The sequence below is a fragment of the Sinocyclocheilus grahami genome, unplaced genomic scaffold, assembly GCF_001515645.1.
Source record: "Sinocyclocheilus grahami isolate Dianchi unplaced genomic scaffold, SAMN03320097.WGS_v1.1 scaffold2.1, whole genome shotgun sequence".
Lineage (NCBI taxonomy): Eukaryota > Metazoa > Chordata > Actinopteri > Cypriniformes > Cyprinidae > Sinocyclocheilus > Sinocyclocheilus grahami.
The window spans coordinates 2,404,124-2,419,125 of record NW_015505181.1 but is presented as its reverse complement, the minus strand read 5'-3'; the positions used below and the strand labels follow the sequence as shown (position 1 = coordinate 2,419,125).

The 15,002-nt window shown below is 38.4% G+C and overlaps 1 protein-coding gene across 1 annotated transcript in view; it reads left to right on the top strand.

Moving 5' to 3' along the window:
• The first annotated feature begins 346 nt into the window (after positions 1-346).
• The window catches only part of LOC107548756 (forkhead box protein P4-like), a 132,610-nt gene continuing 117,954 nt past the window's right edge, over positions 347-15,002 (top strand). Inside the window, exon 1 of the mRNA XM_016229597.1 lies at positions 347-860. The gene's annotated coding sequence lies outside the window, so the exon portion shown is untranslated. The remainder of the gene's footprint in view (positions 861-15,002) is intronic.

Below are 15,002 nucleotides of genomic sequence, written 5' to 3'. Positions count from 1 at the left end.
ATATTAATCATAATAACAATAATAAGAATATTTAGAACACCTGATTCTAAGTTTAGAACAATTATTGACAACGAAATCAAACTATGATTGAATGATGGCAAGCAGCAAGATCAGACTTGTTATTTCCTGAGGAGTAGATGAGGAGTAGGTAACGGTTCCAATGGTGAGTCTGTCCTTTGCCTAACATCTGTTGCTCGTCGGCTGCCACAATGGCCAAACTAAACCCCGCGATGCGCGCGCAGGTGAAGAGATCAGATTCAATCGCCTGAAGCGCGCGAGGTTTGTATTGTGCTACTTAAGCGGCTGCGCCTGTTCTAGACGCATTACGGTAGATAAAACTGTCCCCTAACACATCGCCAACACAAGACACGAGCGGAGTAATCCAACACTGATTTCTCTGCGAATGAGCGAGGAACAGACGAGATGCCCAAAACTCCAGCGACAAGTATTATTGGGACTTTAGGAAACCTCACCGTGTGACTAACTGAAAGAAACCGAGAAGACCTGAAGCGACGAGGAGGCGTAAAGAGCCGCGGGCTTGTTCTTCATGAACTTTGGGGAGCGCTGTGACCATGCAGCCTTTGAGCTAGTGCACGATTATTGTTTCCACTTATCACCCAACTGAGTGACCAGTCTGAGAGAGGAAGACAGTCAAAACAGGAAAGGAAGACTATTAAAGACAGTTGTCGTTGAAAGTAATGGTCTGAAGACATCACTCATAGAACAGGATTTTTTGGTTCCCTTTTGCGTTGCTCTTCTGAAGGTTCTGGAATCACTGGGACATTCACGAGAGCTGGAGGGACGCATCCACATGGTCCAGCCGTAGAGTGAAAGTAGAGTTCTTCACAATATCCTAACAGGTTCATATCCACTTTTTACTTCTTCTTTTTTCTTCCTTTCTTCTTCTTATTTGCTCCTCGCGAGATTAAGCGTTTTTAATACTAATATATATATGTAGGCTATCCCAGATTTGAATGTACGGACGCGTTATCACACACACTTCTTCAGATCATTAGAAAGGAATATTAGAGTCAGTGTATTTTCGTAGATGTTTTGCAAACTAAAGTTCTTGGTATCACAATAGATTAGACAATGTAACTTTTTTACTCGATACTTTTAAACCCGAGATGAAAGCTTGTGTAATTTTTCTCTGCGAGTGAATAATAACCGATTATGAATTATATATCTGCATTTTGGATTAAATACATAATTAATAACGTGGAAGGGTTTTACATAAAAACTAGACCTCGATCGTGAAAAAGACTGAAAACAAGTTTAGTGAACATGTGCAGCTTTGTTTGAAAATAATTCCTGCTTTGAAATCTGATCAAAACGAGAGAGAGAGAGACTTTTTGACAGATCAGTTCAAATAATTTGGAATAATTCTATGTTAGTGTGTACTTTTTTCCCCTCAAAGACCATATGCTTCTTCCACAGAAATGTAGAAATACTATTGCTTGACCCTGGCAACAAAACTCTCCGTATAAACAATTTAAGTTAATAAACAACATCGAAATATGCATGTAAACTAAAAAGTTATATTACGGTTATTTTATGTAAATTGGCTCAATTTTTTTAATTCTTCGTCTAGTTGATTGTTTTTAACAGGCCCTCAGCAAATAGTAATCTGATTTTAGGCAAATAACCCACAACTTCTGAGTCGTAAGTTTTAATTTTATATAAGATACAGCATTAAGAAATAATTTATTATAGCGGAACGTGAAAATAAATAAAGGAAATGTATTGAAGTTTATTCGTGGTGTTTAGTGTCGATTGTACCGTTGTGTTATACTGAGACAATTCTTGAAAATGCAACGCATTAAATAAAAGAAATATAAAAATAAGATTAACTCTGCATGCATGATTATTTATAATTCAGATGCATAAATTATCGCGAGATACAGTGACATTAGTAAGGTTTGTAGACATGCAAAATAATATTTCAAACACAGATGAAAAAGTATTAACTTTGCACTTCAAATAATATGCATCTTTTTTTAAATTGTTCAGTTTTCGCCTCGCCAATACGATTTAACGGACAGATTGTTGACTAACTTAAGTGATGCAAAACCTAATGTCTTTATTTAGTGAATCATTTTTTACACAGATGGATGAACAATTAACTTTTTCTTTTAGTTTTAAACCTTGATGGATTACTATTCTTTTCATCAGCGCTGTTTGTTTCGCCCTCAAATACTCGCAACATCAAAACTAACACAAAACAAACTAGCAACAATTTGAACTTGTGAGTCTGGGGCATTAAAAGTGAATCTTCAGAGGGAACTACAGCTCAAGAGTTGACCCACCTACACTATTAATTTGCACTCTTTCTGCACTAGGTTTTTAAGAATAAACCTTTACATCAGTCAAAGAAAATTACATATATGCATCATCATCTTTCTCATAATCTTGCAGTGTGTGTAAATCTCAATGTTTTAAAGAATTGATTGATGGAGCTTTTAACACAATTCATTTAAATCTCATAAAAAAATATAGGTGAATCTTTGCTTAATTCCCTGTTGACATTTACAGCACAATGCAAATCTATATTAAATCACAAGATGAATATTTTATTGAACAATGAGGGAGAATGCTACATGATTTACTTTGATCGAAGTGTTTCTGAGATTGTCAGTTAGTTTGATCTCTTAATTATTTAATCTTCATTATTACTAACGGCATTTAAAAACATTGAATTGAATTATTGACAGTTTGCTTTCTTTAAATAATATTTAGTTTATTGCTACACACATTTGTGTGGAAAGACAAATAATTTTTGTTGAACTAAAACTTTTATTTTTTGAACTGAGACTTTTTTTTGTCTCTGTGCTGTAGTTGTTTGTTCCTACAATGTCCGTTCATTGATATATAGCCTCTTGCGATAAACAGATTCCCTTCTAATTGAAATGTGACACGTGTAAATGTAGATGAACATAAGCATAAAGTGATGAATACAATTTCCATTTGATCTGCTTGTGTGTTAGATGAGTAGCGTGATTGAATGATGTTATGTGCTGAGAGTAAAAGTGATAATTCATGAAGTTGACAAAGAATATGGCAATTTATTCAGAGAGGGCATGAAAATGGCAGTAAAGTGGGTAATTCAGTTATTTGCATGGCCGTCAAGCAGCTGCAAGCGGCAACAGCTACACCTCAGCTGATAGTTTTAGCACTCTATTTCTAACGGCAGACCCCAGACTACTGTACAGTTCATTTTATAATTGATATATCACTTGTTTTGTGATAAGTGATTGTTTTATGCTGTTCTTCATGTTTATACACCTCACTTTCTGAGGTCTTTCGAATATGTTATTTTGATGAATGTGTGGATTGCATGGCAGGCTGGTATTCAGCCCGCTGTGGGTATTTTTCTGGGTATAAAGAGAAGGTCTGGAATGTGTTTGTTTTGGACGCTGACGTTGAGACTAACCTGCTGCCAGGTGTACATTAAGACGTGTTGCTTTGTGATGCATATTTTATGAACATTTGGTGATTGAAACTTTATTTGAACAACCAGTTTTCTGCTAATGCAAATATATGTCGGTGTGTGATGTGCAAAAAGCATTTAGTGTGTGTGTGTGTGTGTGTGTGTGTGCGCTCTTTTCAAATTCAGATGAGCCTTAGTCAAGTGATTTAGAGGTAAATTTAAGTTTTTCAGCATCACAGGTGGTTTTAACACAAAGCACTCTGGTTCTCGTGAAGCACTGTCCCTTAGACCATCACATGGCGTTTCCACCATTAAACTCTTTTACCGTTCCAAAAATTATGTTAGTTTTCACACAAGTGCATTTTTAACCAAAGCATTTTGAAGAGCAATACATATCCATCTCTAACTGATTAGGATTCTTTTTTTTGTTAACCATACTCTGCTCTCGGAAACATGTTTGTGTGAAATATGTCATGCCTACGTTCTCCCTTTCATATTTCGGCTGACCCTACATGAAATGTCAGGCTGGAATTTTTACGCTCGTTTGCATCTTTGAACACATCAGCTCCGGCGTTGACCAGCGACAACCACCAGTCATAGATAAATGTAAAACATGTGGTTTTAATTGAAGATGTTATTTGGTGGAACGGCGAGGCCGAGCATTCTTCAGTGTATGTGAATAATAAATTAAGCACGTTTTTAGACAGTGAGGACTGCATTTATTACTAGTCGGAGAGTGGTGTCATTTTCTCCTCAAACTCTGAGCCTTGAAAGGGGAAAAAGGAGCTAACTACACAAAAAATGGACACCGAGCAATTTCAACCAACTTCAGCATCTATGAATTAAAAACTATAAAGAAAAAAGGGACCAGAGTGACGGATGTTTTCCAGATGACAATGTTGATCTGATTAGTTGAGCTAGATATCGAAAAGGTCTGGTGTTAACCGTTTCAGCTTTGAGAGAGACCAGACTGCAGCACGGAAGTGCCGTCTCGGCGATCCGGCAGCTTAAGAAGCTGCTAGACGTTGTCTTTTTATGGTGTATTTATTCCCAATGTGAATTTAAATCTCCACTTGAACTCTTGAGCACAGTTTCTCTTTACCGTGACCTCAGTGGCACATAATTTTTTTTTTTTGCAGTTTTTTGGTTTTCGCGCACAAGGATTCCTGTGTGGGGAGGCTTCACACCGGGTTTCGGGAGAGTGCCAGGCTGTTATGAGGTGATGACTGTCTTAAAGAATGACCCTAGCGTTTGCTTAGAGAGAGGAAGGGCCCATTTCTGATGAGCTGGGGAAATGTGGTAGAGGGAAAAGCAGGGTGTTCACTGGACGGAAATGACAGTACTTGAGTCTGAGACGTTGATCGTTACTTCTCTGTATCCATTAGCCGAGCACCTCAGGAGAGATTATTGGCTGTTCGGAGCTGCAGACGCGGGTGGAAAGTGAACTAGTGCACTGCACGGTCAGTCACACTGCTAGAGCCTGTTACAACTGGCCTTTTTTGACAGAAACTGATTGAAGTACCTGTAGGTTTGATGAAGAACATTGTGTATTGATAATTGAAGCTTAGATAGCGTCTAAAGGAGGATGCAACCTGAAGTCATAAACTTGCTCCCTGTGGCCACCGAAGCTGCTTCTGCTAACTTTGCGTTCCAGCTGACAGCTTTATTTGTGTTATGGATTTTCTCTCAGTCCGCCGTCTCCCCCCTCGAGCTTTCACCCCCTCCACAAAGGTCTTTATAACGCAACTCGCTGTATATTTTAAAAACCCTAGCATAACGCTGACAAGCCATCATGTCCATCAGAGAACGGTAGAGAGCAGGCGCATCAGTAAAGCTCTTTGGGAGAGATGGGAGCAAACTTTCGGCACTGTCACAAAAGACGTGACGTGATGTCAGAGTGACAGCTGCGGCTTGTTTGAATGCGTCTTAGTAAAGTTTTCCAGAGAAGCCCAGCAGATTACTGAAAACTTCTGCCTAAACAGGACAGAAGAAAACCTATGATGTTTTATTCCTCCCCGCATTGCCGGGCCTTGTTTGGCAGCAATGGCGGGAGGAATTCCTGTCAGTGTTGCTGGCCTTGGTAAACCTTAGTCCGGGTTAAAAACTCTAATCCACCCCCAGCTGCCGAAGGTGTGAGCAGTTCGTTCCTGAGGGAGTTTCTGGCGCTGCACTGTACGCTTGGATAAATCCCCCTCCCCACTGTGTGTGTTATTTCTTTTTTAATATTATAAAATGTACTTTTCATTTACAATTATTTAATTCAAAGAGGACTGCATAATGTTTGCATATACTGTTTAGGACTTTTTTATATATTTACTTTTACAATACAGTAGAAAATAATCAAATTTAAATTTATAATAATGTTGGTTCCAGTACTTAGGAAGTTATGTATATAAATGTGTGTGTGAATTTAGTTTTAAACATTTTTAAAATGGTAGATTTAGAAAAAGATGATGTGTGTGTATCTTGTACGTCTTCAGCATAGCTTTAATATACTGTGGTACTTTACAGCGGAGCTTCAATGGGTGCCGGCACCCACAACCGACTACATAGTGATATTATTTTAACTAAATTAGTTGTTGCTAAATAAATAAATAAACCATGAGCAATTTTTTTGAGCAATTTTTAATTGATGTCCTCTTTTCAGCTATTTGTAGGCTTTATCCAGGCTTTCACATTCGCACCCATCCATGTACTGAAAAGGCAAACTCCAGCCATGGTCTGTTATCAACTCTGATCACCGGATGACACCAGGGCGACTTGAAGTGGTGTGACCTCTCTTTCTTTCTTACCTCTCTCTTATTCCATATTCTTTAAATCTGTGTGTCGGAAGACATTTGTGCACAGACATCTTACCTTTTCAAATTAATTAGTCTCCTGGCATCCTTGAACTTGCGTTGAAAGGGGACTGAATGCTTTAATTAAAAAAAGGAATAATGGCCAAATTCATGTTACTTCACACACATGCGCTTTTTTATGGAGAGGAATTGCATTGCTGTGATATTGGGATGACATGGCATTCTATGGTAATTTTTCACTTTCAATTTGAGTTACCTTTACTGACATGACCCATGCCCGGATTTTATTAAAGGAATCTACATGATAAAAGTTGCAGATAACTCTAGATAGAAAGGTGTTGTGATTGTATGCTTAACTTTGAAACTAGCATACCTAATCTTTACTTCATTTCTTTTCAATCAAGCGATCATTTTAATCAGATAAAATAGTTAACGGATGAAAGGCAGAAGCCTCTGATGTAAACCTATTCCTTTTATTAAAACCTGATTACATTTGTTTAAAGAGTTTGCATGCGGCATTTTCCACGCCTGTGCTTTTTGAATAGGTCATAAGGAAGGACTTTTTCTTGTGTGATCTTTTGTTAAGTGTTTGGTTAAGAATTCAGTTCCCGCAGGTAGAAGAACACTTAGAGAAAAAATGTTTTTGAAATCTGTAGATAAGTAAAACAGGGCATTATGACCACTGACCACAGGTGAGCTATTCTCCTCTATCACTTCAACTATCACAGCTTTTTGGCTTTGATTCGCCTCACCCCCAGATTACTTTTGAAGTTTTTCAATCCCTTAGTAATAGATAAAACACAAATACAATATTTGTGACTAACTAACAATTTTATTATTTGCTTTAAAGCAATCAGGTCTCAGCAAAACAAGCCTACAATACCAGTGTGGGAGAAAAAAAAATCTGACGTTTAGATCTAAAACAGTTAACAAAATAATATATAATATATTTTTTAATGCATATATTTTGCTTTTATATATATTAATAATTTATCATTTTTACTATTGCTTTTATATATATTAATAATTTATCATTTGTATATTTTGGTCTCACTTCTGATAGTTCTCCTAGAGAAAACAGACAGTTTTAGAGTCAAGTGGAAGGAAGAAATGATTACAGCGGAGAGTTAGGCTGAACTCGGCATCTCTGATGAGTCAGTTCCTTTATGAGGCTTTGTGCTGGGCCTTTGTAAAAAGCTGGCCAGAGAGAAGTTTCCAGCACATCCCCTGGGCGCTATTAGGCTGAGACGTCTACGAGTGCGAGCCTCCACCGTCCCTCCCAGTAATGCTCTGCGGTTTAGAGCAATCACTTTCTGCACACCAGCTTGCCATGGCTAATTTCAAAAACACAGATGTGGCTTTTTCCCTCACGTCCAACCCCCCCCCCCCACCCCACAAAAAAATTCTCAAAGAAGAAAAAGTGTACAAAATACAGCCTAAACCCTGTGTAGGCAATGTGTTTGATCATTTGGATTTAGTTTCACTTTGGTTCAAATCTGTTCATAAGTGGCCCAATTAAGGACAGGATTTTTTCGACAATAGGCCTTTTTTTGTAATATTGAAGAGGTGAGATGTTCAGCACAACCATGCTCTTTACTTTTCTCTTCTTCTTGTCCAAAAGGTTAATTGTATTTGAAACAGAATTGTATTTGCTTTTCTAAAAATTGGACAGGTCAGTCTGGAAGGAGGCTGTGAGGAGTGAAAAAAACCCCCATGAGGTGGCTGTATTAGGAACAAGAGCGGCTCTTGATTGAATGCTGGTAAGCCGAACCCCTCAGTGGAGTAATCAGCATCCCACAATCATTCAATAAACGCCTAATCAGACTAATTGACCCACTCCCGGTAGGAAGCGAAACTCGTGGCCTCACTCACACCTTGAGGGAGACGATGTGGATGAAGAGTAGCCTGGCTGCCTTCCGTTAAGGTCTCAATCTCTTTGATAAACGCTCAATAGTATTTTTAGTTCTCAGCCAGGGTTTATTATTTACCGCTGTGGTCAGTAAGACTCAGGTTTGTGTGTGGTCAGTCAAGCTCTGGAAATTCTGTACTCCATGTTATGGAAACCCCCCAAAATAAGCGCTGAAATGTGAGCAATTTGATAAATGCTCTGATTAGTTGGCCACACTTTTTTACAGATAAAGAATGAGCATAATGCAAGAGCAGGAGGGGAAAATTAAAGAAAATATATGTGGCTATTCCAGTAAAAAATTGAATTAGTGTCTCATCACTTGTTTTATCTCGGTATATTAATGTGTCGTCCTCAGCAGCTCATCCCAAGGTTGTCTGGCGAAATCGTTTTAGCGCCGTGTGTGTTGGCTGACTTTCAGAGCGATGCGCCTCTCCAGCCGAAGCCTCCTTCTCACCCCACTCTGACATGCACTGTCTTATCTTCTTGACAACTTTGTCCACAGAGACGTTCCAAAGATATTGATATTACAATGTATTTTATTGTAATGAAATATGTGTTAAGCTTTACTTTGTCAAATATGACTTATCGCCCCCCTTAGATCCTCTGTTTGAGGATTCTGGGATGCCGTACTGTTAGAGTTGCTCAGAAAAACCTAAAAGGGACATAAAAAGAGCTGCTTTTTTGCTGTTTTTTTTAAAGCACTAAGTGCTTTTGAATTTCGGTTTGATTTCTTTTCTAGGGGTGAGTTGTGACTTGTTTTTTATTTCTTTTTTTTTCTGTCTGAAAAGCACATTTGTATCTTTGGCTTCTCTTCTTTCTTTAATTCGGTTAAAGGTTCACCTCCAGTTGAGACAGCAGTTCAGAAACACCTCAAATACACACACACACACACACACACACACACACACACTTTGCCGGATTATATGAGGAAATAATTCCATACAGTCATCCATCCTGCAGAAGTATTATTCTCTTGTTCTGTCCCCCAACACACACACTCTCTTTCTCTTTCCTTTTTCCTTATATTCCTGCCTGGTAATGAGAATGTGTTAATGAGAGTGAGAGATCTTTCGGGTATAGCGTAGTTTATCAGAAAGGCGTTGTTTAAAAAAGGGGAAAAAAAGAATGAGAGAAGAGACAGCCCTTCAAAGAAATTATATTCTTCTTATTTCTGAATGTTTGATGAGACATTGAAAAGTTTTCTAACGTCATGCGGCCTGAACAGTACAGAACCAGTGCGCTGTCTAATCATGCTTCACAGAAAAATGACTTCCAACCAGATTTAATTAACTGATAAGAGGGGCTTCAAATTAATTTTTCAAGGATGTTAGATTTTGATTAAGAAACTCCTAAAAGAAACAGACGAATAATCAATTTTTTAATCAACTTACTCAAATGGTAACTGGTTAATATGGTGATTCTGGCAATTAGGCCAAATGTTGTAGAGCAGCATTTTCAATGCATCCTTGTAAAGAAATTATAATATCTTTACATCTAATTATCACGGTTATTTAATTTTTTGTGTGGCTACCTCTCAATTTCACTATTCATTTTCTTTTCTCTTCTACACCTCTTCCATTAGGTCCGTATTCAAATGAGAAGTTGGAGATGATATTAAAATGAGACTTTGAGAACGCTGAATGGAGTCTTTCAGAAATCCATATTGGATGGATATTGGGTTGAAGGGTGCATGGGGGTGGGGTGCTGAAAAGGGAAGTGTTAAATTTAATCATAGTCGTTTACATTTAAAGTAAAAACGACTCTTGAGATTTCTTAAGCCTTTCGTCGCCTCTTTAGATTACATGAATTAACGGCATGAACTTTTACTTAAGGCTTATTCATTCTGAATGGACGCCTGCCTGTGAATGTACAAGAAAATGACTGCGTTAAAAGTTTGAAAGTTTTGATGAAACTGATGAGATCTTCACATTTAATTTTACTTGAGAAAAAGAGAAAAGCTTACATAGCGTTAGTCAATAATTATTTTTTTAAACAGGTAATTGATATGTCTTCTCCTTAATCAGCTCTCAGCTTAAAGCCATTTTCTGAGATTTATACAAGCTTCATCCAAGTGTTAGCAAATAATAAACTATCATGTTACCATACAACCGTTCAAAGGTTGTTTAAAAAAATGTCTGTTTAAAATGCTTTCTTGTACTTTCAATTAATTAAAGAATCCTGGAAACATGTTTCACAGTTTCCATAAAAAAATGTAAGCACCACAAGTGTTTTAAAAATTGATACTAATAAGAAATGTTTAATGAACACCAAATCTGAAGGATCATGTGAAGACTGGAGTAATGGCTGCTGAACATTACACATTATTTTTTTTTTAAATTAAAAAATCTTTTGAAAGAGTACTTATAAAATGTTTAGTGATTTGACAATTTCACTATAGGGCAGTTGTTTTCAAATGTAACAAATACATATATTTATCGTGCATACCATAGTTTTTTTGCAATTTTAAAAAATGGCAACTACTGTCAAAGGCATATTTGTTTCATGCACCGAGTATTACCCAGGTGCTGCGAATCAAGAAAATATTGACAAAACATTCGAGTACTGCCTTTAACGGCACGGACCAGGCTTCCTTTCCCTTTGAACTCGCTCGCACAAGTGGCTAAGTAGCTTCTTGAACGGGGCCCGGCTGGCAAAAACTCAATATTGAACGTACATATTCAATTAGCAAAACTCATTAGCAAAACTTGGCATTTGTTGTTGTTTTTTTCTCTTTCTCTCTGGCACAGAATTAATGGTTTTGATATGCTAATTAGCGAGTAATTTAATTTCAAAAGGCCTCAATTAACAGCGGCGTTGTGGACACGATGAAGTTAAGCAGCGTAATCTAATTTGCATTAGTAACGAGCAGGGAGTAATTAGGGGACTAATTAGACACTTCAGACAGCACTTGTGTTTACTTTCTTAATGAAGTGGAGGGCTTTTTTTTTTCTGTGGGAGCCAGAGCGTGCCAAGCATCAGAGGGGTGGCGGGAGTGGGTGGGGGCGGAGATTTGGCACTAGGAGATGAGTGGCATATGGCGTACCGATCGGCTCCAATTACAAACCCCGCTACCTATCATGTTACTGGGCTGGCGACGCATGTCGTCAGTCGTGCCCACTCTCGAGAACCAGTATGATGCTGGTCCTACATGTGTCGGGATAGTCGCATGACATAATGGGCCGAATGGAACCTTCTGGTGGAATTTCACCGCTCTGTGCCCTGGCTCTGCATACTGTCTGATGAGGTCATAGCACAGGGACATGTCAGCGCCATTATGGGCCTCCGCGCGCATGGCTGGATTGGTTTAAAAAATTGTACCAAGGAAGAACCTTCTGCAGAAAATACCAGATGGCCCTTCGTTCATAGAAGACGGAAAGTTTTTTTCTCATCTTGAAAGAGATCAGGCTTCAGGACGGTAGCAGATGGAGAGGTATTGGGGGCGCAGACTGTTGATGCACGCTGTGACCTGGGCTGTAGTTTGTCTTGCTCTCAATAGTCTCATGTAGCCACTTTATCACATGAGTGACAGGATGGAAATTAAATGAAAAGGAGAGAACATGGCAGAGGAGGTCTCTCCGTCCCCCCTCGCTCTCCCATTTATCTGTCTTTCACTCACTTCCTCTCTCTCTGTTTAGCTTGCTGTCTGGTCATCTGTTTTCCCTACATCTCTTTTGGGGTATAAGCAGACTCTCTGATAAAAGGATATTTGTCCATGGGCTCGGTACACAAGCCAGTGTTATTTTCTCAGCTGTTGCATCAATAAGAATCCCTGCTTCTCCAGGAGTATCCAGGCAGCTCGCAAACATTCCACCAGCTTTTCCAGGCTTTGTCCAGCAGGCGAGTATGAATTATAACTTTGCTTTTGTTGAGCATTAGTTTTCTTAAAGTGACCAAACACTGAGGACTCATTCCTCCTTGGCATCAGATGATTTTTTTATTTTAATGTCTGACCAGGGCTAAACATTAAGTTTTTTTTTTAAATCCCATTTTTACTGGCCCTACCAACATTTTCACTGGCCCCACTACATATGAATGATCTTTTTATTTTTAGCAGTGCATTTGTTAATAATAATAATGATAATAATAATTTTTAATTAACTTTTTTTTTTGTCTTTACAAAAATATATTTTTTTCTGAGGAAGGTCTATTGACTGAAACATTGTTAATTAATAAGAGGGTTTTTTTATTATGCAAGTGTGAGTGGTGTACAGCATTTATATATTTTCCAGCTATTTTCTTGTTAAAAAAAAGTTTTCTCTTTATAAAGATTTTTTCTTTACAAAATGTTTTTGTTTTTGTTTGTTTCCAAACGTATTTTTTTTTAATTATTTTTTTCTCCAAAACATTTTTATCTTTTTAATTATACAACTATAGGTTATACAGCTATAATGTAAATAAAGTTTATTTTGGTGGATAACAATGGCATAGCGTATAATGCATTAATTGACATTTGATTAATTTGTAATTTTTGGACATTTTTATTGATGCTTCCAAAAATCACAAGCTATTTTTGCTAATTTGACAAAATCTCACCTATGTTAGCTAGCTAGATCATGAATTTGCAATAACAGTGTAGAATGCAGAATCGCAGAAAACCAAGTGTTTAAGATTTCAAAGCATAAAAATGGATGGATGAGATTAACAGTATTATTTAACAGTAATACATAGTTTTGTCAACTGGCCCGAAACTCCCTCACACTGGCCTAGGGCCAGCAGGTCATCCTTATTGTTGAGCCATGCTAACTGATGTGAGTGGCACCGAGGTCAAAAGAGAGGCCGTAGTATATAAACAGTAGGAAGGCCTGGAGTCATCATCTGAAGAGCTAATTTATTTGAATTTGTGCAGGATCCCATTAAAAGGTTGAGAAATGATGGTAAACAGTGTGGCCTGTGAGTGTATTCACAGAAGTCTAATTGAGGGCTCGAGTCTGTGTACTGTTAAAATGGGGGCCTCCTCAGGATGCCGGGGCCAAGCTCGATTTATGTACGAAACACTAACTGTGAGCAAAGCAGCGTCCACATGTCGTCTGCGTCTTTAGTGGCGGATGGCATCGGGTTTCAGGCGGATTTGTTTTGGGATACAGTAGAGCTGTGAAGTTGGCCTGCCCGTCAGAAAGGGTGGAGCTGTAGGTGAAAAAGAGGGCAATTTTGATTGACAGCTTTAAAGTGGGTGGGATTAAAGTGTTAGTTGTGAGGGTTTACTGTGTGAATGTGCGCAAAATATTTTAATATTGCGACTTTATCACCCCACCCACCCCAAACGTTGCTTTTAATTGCAAAACTATATTCCAGATTCACTCAACCATTATATGGTTCCTGGAAGGGGACCAGGCTTTGATTTTTGCATTATGCTTTTGAAGTGGAGGTGAAATCCGAACCCTTCCTTGTTTTAACAAGGTGACTGACTCATTGGCTGCTGGTTCAGCAATAGACCACGTAGAGCTTAGTTGCTCTGTTTTTCGCCCAACTTTCGCTCTTTACGACCAGACGCCCTGTTGATGTGTCTAAACGCGTTGCTCTCTATTACTTCTGACAGGCATGAGGAGTTAATTAATGCCGCCGGCGGTGCGAGATCTCCTTGGCCGGGACGGGACTATTTCTCAGATACCATACATTGTGTCGACTACACACTGAAAACAATGATAGGGCACCGTAACTACAGCTCCCATTACATCAAATGACTCAATATTGCCAGGGTTACACACTTTCTTTGAATATTTATATTAGGCCTGGGCGATAAAACAGTATCGATATTTATCGACGGTACACCTTCTTCGATAACAATAGAAACATTTTTAGATATAGTGCACGATATAGGCATGTGCTATAAGTGACGCACACAGCACACACAAACACGAACACATGCTGAATTGAGTGCTGTGGCTGCCTGTGATGAGGAGATTGTAAATAAAGAATAAATATTAGTCGAATTTAAAATTAACGTTTGCAATGTTAGGTGTGCATCAGGGTGTCATCATTGGCGCACGAGATGTGGTGATGTAAGGGACGTTGTTGTATTTTAATGTTTTGTTAGTCTAGCCCATGAGACGCGCCGCTGCTGCGTTATTCATTCAAAATATTAGAGAAATATAGAAACTCAATGTGGAGAAGATATTGATTAGGTTAAAAACTAAACCAAGCCATTGACACAGAATGCATATTCAGCGCTTTTTTTTTTAGTCGGACAAATATGACTGCTGCACTCGCGTCTCACAAGAGATGTATAGAAAGCCATGCAAAGTTAAAAGAGTTTAAACTTTTAGAAAACACGTCACGAATTTGTGGAGGTTTATTCCTTTTCACTGCGTCTCATATGTTTTAAATGCAATCTGTGTGAATGGCGCTACTGCTCTTTGGATTAAGCAATGCATAAATACATGATGCTGCTTTGTTCATAATTGTTTATGCAATTTACGAAATTATATTTGATTTTTATGAGTTAATTTAGGCCCTGTCCACACGGAGACGCGCTTAGCTGTATACGCATAAATTTTGTATCGTATAGGCGTTTCGTCCACATGGATCCGGCGTTTTGGGAGAATGAAACCGATATGTTTTTAAACCGGGTCCCAGAGTGGATAAATCTGAAAACGCCCCCCTTGCATTTTCGCGTGGACAGCGAATCCGTATATTTTCTGAAACGATGACGTCATCAGCCCACGTCTCGCCCCTAGTCAGACACCGCTACGTCACGTAACAGCAACAAAAACATGAATAAACACTGAACGATTGTCTTTTTATTAACTAACATTAACACAGATTAATAAATGTATTGTTCCATGTTAGTTTGTATACCGCGTGCTAGATTTATGCGCATAGTCCAAGTCTTCTTCTCCATTTTTAGTGTATCTCTGTGGCAGAATTACAG